Source organism: Bos indicus x Bos taurus, chromosome 18 (assembly GCF_003369695.1).
Source record: "Bos indicus x Bos taurus breed Angus x Brahman F1 hybrid chromosome 18, Bos_hybrid_MaternalHap_v2.0, whole genome shotgun sequence".
Classification (NCBI taxonomy): domain Eukaryota; kingdom Metazoa; phylum Chordata; class Mammalia; order Artiodactyla; family Bovidae; genus Bos; species Bos indicus x Bos taurus.
In genome coordinates, this window is record NC_040093.1 from 31,973,069 (window position 1) to 31,980,340 (window position 7,272).

Genomic DNA, 7,272 nt, shown 5'->3' on the forward strand with positions numbered 1-7,272 from the left:
TGTGGTCTGGACCAGGGCTATTGTCTAAGAGATAATATTTCCCAAAGTTTGTTCTAGAGAGCAACATTTTTGTGAACCATATTCCTCACTAAAATGGTTCTATGGTGATTAGGTTATTTGGCACACCAGAAACATTAACTCACTTTTATGTGAGTATAAAATAATAATGTATGCTCTGTTGTATCTGACTCCTTGGTGACTCCATGGACTGTAGTCCACCAGGTTCCTCTGTCCATGGGATTTCCCAGGCAAGAATACTGGAGTGGGTTGCCATTTCCTCCTCCAGGGGATCTTTCCAATCCAGGGATCAAACCTACGTCTCTTGCATCTCCTGTACTAGCAGGCAGGTTCTTTACCACTAGTGCCACCATTAAAGCCAATGTTAATTCATGAAGCATTTATCATACCAAAGCCCAGTGTGAGGCACATGGGTGCAGAAGGGAACGATGCACGAGCCTGGTCAGGACGGGCTCAACATCATTTAGGGAGACAGGCTGGTGAGGTCATTATTACCGTAAATGTGCTAAGGATTAGAGCACAGGTGTATATGGGGAATGGGGCTAGAATGGGGAAGAAGTGATTTAGTGTGGATGGGAGTGGTCAGACGGTCTCACCCATGTCTGTTTTTCTAAGGTTGGATACATTTGTCTGGTGGCAAGATGACTCACAAGATTTTCCCAGAAATCACAACACCGTATATAAGTCACCAAGGCTTAAAGAAGAAGGGGGTGTTTGAGAAGCTGTATGACATTTGACAAGTTTAAATGAATGGATAGTTCCTGAGAGAAGGGGCATATCCCCTCATATGGCTCCACAGCCCCATCCTCTCCGCATTTTATTTTGAAAAATAGAAACTGGGTGTGTGGCTCTGTTGACCCTTTGGAAACACCATAATCAAATGTAGACAGCTACTCAGATTGTCTGTGTCACCAATGAGAAGATGCTACAGAAATGTGGCAGCTAGGAGACAGCCAGGCTGATGGAGGTGACAGGCACGGGGAATGCTGACAGTGATGAGTCTCCACTCATCACCTCAGTGCTGTGATGCTGGCAGGGATGGATTCACAAAGTGAACCCTCCGGAGCAGTGCCTTGCAAGTCTGACTCTGCATATGTTATCACCTGGGAGGCTCGTGGAATCCTGAGGTTCTGCATGTCTAACAAGCTCCTGGGTACTGTCCATGGTGCTGATCCCCAGACCTCACTCTGAGTAAGGAATCTCTAGAGAAGGGGTTGGCAAACTAGGGCCTGCTACTTATTTTTGTGAGTTAAGTTTTGTTGGAGCACAGACATAACCATCTATTTATATATGTCTATGGCATGTTCACACTATGTGGGCAGAATTGAGTAATTGTGACAGACACCATAAGACCTGAAAAGCCTAAAAGAATTACTATTTGGCCCTTTACAGAAAAGTTTGCCTATGTCTGCTCTAGAATAATGGTTCTTGGACTTGGCCATATGGTAGAAATACCTGGGGAAACTTTAAATATCCCAATGCTCGGGATGCACCAAAACAAATTAAGCCATACTCTCTGGAGGTGGTCTTCAGGTGTTGGTGTTTTTAAATCTCCAGGTGATTCTAATATGTAACCAAGATTAAGATTCTAATATGCAACCAAGATTAAGAAACAATGCTGGAGAGGTTGCCATGGTCTGATTTGCATTTGCCTGCAATTAAAAAACACATCATTAGGAGGCAGCGGCACTAGCTAGGGTATGCACAAGAGGCAGAACTATTAGGCACAGCTACCTGGATAACTCCAACTGGCTCTTGTCACCAAGATCTCCTAGTATAATTGGAACTTGAAGTAAAAGCTGAGAAACCACTCGTAGGTGATCAGCTGATAACCTGTCTTACTCAGCTAAGGCAAGCCTGTGGATGAATGGGCCTCAGAACTTGGCACAGATTAACTGCTTTCAGACTTTAACAAATGACCCTGATAGAAATTGCTTTTTGCCTGGACCTTACCTTTTCCAGTCTTGGCTGTTCTCATCTGAATTTTGTCCTGGGTCCTTTGTCAGGAATTCCATTCCTTATGTGGTATATCCTATGACTTAAATCGTACTAATCATTTGTATAACTGGGCTTCTGTAGTGGCTTGGATGATAAAGAATCTGCCTACAATGTGGGAGACCTGGGTTCAGTTCCTGGGTTGGGAAGATCTGCTGGAGAAGGGAAAGGCAACCCACTCCAGTATTCTTGTCTGGAGAATTCCATGGGCAGAGGAGCCTGGTAGGCTACAGTCCATGGGGTCGCAAAGAGTTGGACACAACTGAGTCACTAACACTTTCACTTTTCAAGTATAAATGGCATCTGCATGGCTCTCAACAACTTATAAAGGACTTTCAAATCTATTATTTCATTTGAATCTTCACAAGACCCTTTGTGTGGGGTTTATTTCCAATTTATAGGTAAGGACACTGAAGTTCCTAGAGTGGAAATGAGTCTTATAGAACTCATTTTATAGAACCAGTGAGTATAGAGGTGGGACTCTTACCCAAATCCATCCCTGAACCAGTGGTGGCAAGGGTTAACACACTCCTAACAGGAGAAAGTGCTCCCTTTTGGCCAACATTGCCTCTTACTGCCCCCCTTCTCTCCATGATGCAGCTCAGTTTTTCCTGCCTCACTTCCTGTGTCTCTCTTCCAACTCCTTTCAAATGAATAAAAGATTTTACAGCTTCTTTATAAATACTCTGCAGGTTTCAATCCAGCCTTTTTGTAGATTCAAACAAAATCCCCAAAGGGGTTTGGTTCCCTCTTCTTTTTCCTTTCTGCTCAATACGTTTGAACCATATTAAATCTAATGCATCAGAACCTGCATTGAATGCAGGCACCCAGTAATTGACTCACAGGTGTGAGTTTGACCTTTGGCACTTGTGCTGTCACTTGAGACCACCAAGGGTCACAGGGAAGACAAATAACCTCCAAGTTGAATTCAATTTCATTTCCTCTGCCCCAGTGAAACTTTTTCACCTGTCAGCCTCACAGTCCTTGAGAACAAAGAACCAACCTCCTTGACTCTGACCTGGGTGGGCTGCAGCATTTGGAAGCTACTGAGAGATGGATGTTGGGCTACTTCAGACTGGCCCTTTGCCCTGGGACATGGTTGTTGATTGGATTCCAGCATCCCAATTGGTTTTCTGTCTTAAAGTCCTTACCTTTCACTTTGGGGAATGAAGTGTCCAAACTGCAAAGGCAAAGGGAGAGGAGAGGTCCAAATGCTTATAGTTGAATTTGTGCTTCATCTCCTACCTTATACTATCAGGGAATCAATTTCTGATGTGCTCCTCTGAACAGAGAAAATGCTTAACAAAGCAATACGTGTTTAAATGTCCAATGGGAAACATCAATTTTGGAATGGACAATAAATATAAGTGAAGAATATTCAATGTTTATCAACCTTTGGAGATTTACTACACTCAAGTGGGCGGGTCAACCAGGATGATGGAGGTTCTGAAATATCCCAAATGTCCTGGGACAGAATGGATTTTATGTCATTTTAGACTTGAGAAGAGTTGCTTCATTAAATGTACTACAGTGAAACTTGATTTCATTTTTATGTTTTGTCTTTAGAGATTGACATACTTCAAACCATAAGGAAACAAAATAATTTGTTAGTGGTGGGTTGGGGAAATGTGGGTAATTAGAGAACTCTAATGGGCCGTGCTAAAGTGAAAATCAGTCAGTGGTCACATTAAATCAGGGGGTTTGGTCACAAATCATGGATACCATGGACACGCTTGAACTAGTTTAAGTGAAAAATAGTCTTTATTGGAAGGCTATTTAGGATAGCTCATAGAATTAAAAGAGAAGATGAGAAATCAGGCTATGGAAAACAGGCAAGTCCATGAATGAGAAATGGATCTTCAGATGCCACCAAGACTATCCCTCTATATCTCATTTCTGTCTTCAACTCTGTTCTTTCCTTGTAAATTCCCTTCATACCTGTAGGGTCACCTGCAGCTTCCAGACTCACATCTCAAAACTTCACCGGTGAGAGGACAAGGGATCTTCTCTCCTGTATCAGTTAATGTTTTCTGAGGAAAGGCGTCCGATTGGTTAGATTAGGGTCACATGTCCAAGTCCTGGACCAATCATTATGGCAAAGAGGTAGGGCTGGGAAGATAATAGCTCCTACTCAGAATAGAAGGCAGGGCTGTAGGGAAGAGAGTGACTCCTAGAAGGTTTGGCCTTGGGAGAAGTCATTGAGAAGCTCTAATTTCTCTCTGTACATTTATGACTTGGGAAGAGAATACAGAAAACTATAGGGACCATTTATATGTGTGATAATGAGGGTCTGGCAACCCACACCAGTATTCTTTTTTTTTTTTAATTTTATTTTATTTTTAAACTTTACATAATTGTATTAGTTTTGCCAAATATCAAAATGAATCCATCACAGGTATACATGTGCTCCCCATCCTGAACCCTCCTCCCTCCCCATACCATCCCTCTGGGTCGTCCCAGTGCACTAGCCCCAAGCATCCAGTATCGTGCATTGAACCTGGACTGGCGACTCGTTTCATACATGATATTATACATGTTTCAATGCCATTCTCCCAAATCTTCCCACCTTCTCCCTCTACCACAGATTCAAAAATATGGAACGCTTCACGAATTTGTGTGTCATCCTTGCGCAGGGGCCATGCTAATCTTCTCTGTGTCGTTCCAATTTTAGTATATGTGCTACCGAAGCGAGCACCACTCCAGTATTCTTACCTGGAGAATCCCATGGACAGAGGAGCCTGGTGGGCTATAGTCCATAGGTTGCAAAAAGTTGGACGCTACTGAAGCGACTTAACATGCATGCATATATGTGATAGGATCCCACCCAACTGAGGTTTTTTTAGTTAAAAAATATGGATATTAACCATCATATTGGTTAAAACCTTGGTAGAGTCACTTATCTGCTCTCAGTTTCCATTTCTGTGTTTATTACATGATATCAATAAAACCTCTTAAGCTTGATTCTTCGCCTCGGGGTTGGCTTCTGCTTCATTTGAACCCAAACTAAAGACCCTTTGGGAAGAGGACAAGATGTATTCTGGTCAACTCAGCTTCCTCTGATTAATGGGGGGGGGGCCTCTGGGGGAGCCATATAAGTGACATTTCGTTTTGTATGATGAGTAACAAACTTCATCAGATGAGGTAACGAGAAAGGGAAACTTCGTCCAGCAACTGATGCTGTTGGGTTAAAGATGGATGACTTTGAAAATTAGTTTTGAGTTTGAGGGGCCTGAGGAAGATGGAGGCAGACTGGATTTGCTGTGTCCCTTATTTGGTGAAATCCATAGGCTTTGCTCTCCCCTGATGGAGTAAACAGAAGCTGCTCTGTTCATCTTTCAAGGGCAGGAAGCATATCTTCCACTTCTTTTTTAATCCCCTCATTGGAAAACTGCATCTTTTCAGGTTTGTAATTGTTGAGATTCTGGAGGAAGAAAAGTGCCCTGATTCTTTTAAGAACAAAGAGGGCCCTTCAATGAGGAACACTTTCTCTGGTTGGAAAAGTACACAGGGAAATCAGAAGGCGTGTGATTAAGAGTCTTTTGTCTTCGGTTTGTGACTTTGGGAGGAAGGGAAGCAGAGAGCCTCCTGGGATGCGGGCAAGGGTTTAACACTTTTCTTGAAGTTCCTGGGGAGCGGGTGCTGAGAGGTCTTCGATAGGGAATCAGCACTGATTCCATCGTTCATCTGCCCTTTGCTCCTCTCATTCCTCCTCCCCAACCAGGGCCAAGATCAAGTTCTAAACCTGGGCATCGGGTAGGTCCTTGTGACCTTTTCCCAGGCTTTCCCCCGTGGCACTTCATGGCTGGCCTGCCCTCTGCCATTCTTCATGCTGTTCCCTGTGCCTGGGATGCCCTTTCTCACTTTGCTTCCTTGGCTAAGTCCTACATACTCAGCACACCAGAATGCAGATGTTTTCCGGACACACCCTGGTGTATATAAACCCTCTCTCACACCCCTTCTTGGACAGGTTCTCTGTGCACCTCTCTTACTCCCTGTCACTGTGCACAATGATTTGTTTAATCACCCAGCTCCATTGTCGGGTTGTGACTCGCTGTGGGGGTCACCATGTCAGACTCATTCTGATCCAGCAGAGGGGCCACAGTGCCTGGCCCATGGCGGACACCTAGCGTACGTTTGGTAAAAATAATTGGATGTCATTCAACTTTACTTTTTCATGTTCACATGTTCCATCTCTTCACCTCAACCTTAAATACCTAGGGGGTAGGTGTGATTTATTTCAGGTTCTCTTTCTAATCATTGTTGCTCTCCAACTCTCAAAGCATCGCTGCCAGCCTGGGCAGGCTCTTGTGTGTGATAAGTGGCCATTGGATAAGAGAAGGGATGACATTCACTCTTCCAGCTTCAGAACTCAGCGTGGTGTCTTCTATCTCACATGGAGACGCTGTCAGAGGCTATTTTTACCATCCTGTCATGCTTAGAAAGCTGGGTCCTTGATCCAGGTCATTTCTGAGTCAGAAGGGATATAGTCTTCAGATCCCTGTACTCAGAGTAAATCCTTGGCAGAGCCTCCTGCTTCAGGAGATGTGACAGGTGCTCCTGTGGCACACCTCACATACCTGTGGGTGACGAAAGGCAATCTAACACCTGTCCAGGCCTCCACTGGGGCTCTCCAAGTGGGCTGATGGGATGTCAGGTCCTGTGTTAAGAGAAGGGCTGGAGCCACCCATGTTATAGCATCAAAGCTCCTCCAGCAATGGGCCCTGCCCACTCCTTGGTTGCTATTCACAGGGCAGCTCCTGCTGGTCTGTTTGAAGTCAGATTCCTCTGGAAAAAACACACCTTCTCTGTCATCCCTTGTGGGCTGCATGGTGTAGGGCAATGCTCGAGGGCATGGGGGCAGGGAACTGCTTTCTGAGTCTGTCCGTGGTGAGCACTGGAATCCGAGGTGCAACTGTCAGTATGGTCTCCCAGATCTTGGCATCTAAGTTGTACAGGGGTACCTGAGATTTTGTGAAGCTTGCAAAATGATTCACTGAGAAAGACAACCCGAAATATGAACTACATTGGATTTACCAAATAGTACTGCCATGGCTCTTCTACTTTCAAGTAAAGTATCATACAGTATGGATATGAAGTTAACCTCTTATCTCTTTCCTTCTGGGAAGTGGTCAGACTCCTCTGAGCCAGACCAGACAGAGCTTTCAGTATTTCAGCACTGGGGATGGAGGCCTGGAAATACAGGACAGTGGAGTGGTATCTTATGCTTTGTTAACTAATGCAAATTCAAAGAGACTGAGA

General features: G+C 44.3%; 1 non-coding gene across 1 annotated transcript; it reads right to left on the reverse strand.

The window, feature by feature from the left end:
* Nucleotides 1-4,601: 4,601 nt before the first annotated feature.
* LOC113876883 lies at nt 4,602-4,708 on the reverse strand. The gene has a single exon (XR_003506617.1). It is a non-coding gene; the product is annotated as a U6 spliceosomal RNA (small nuclear RNA).
* Nucleotides 4,709-7,272: the final 2,564 nt, after the last annotated feature.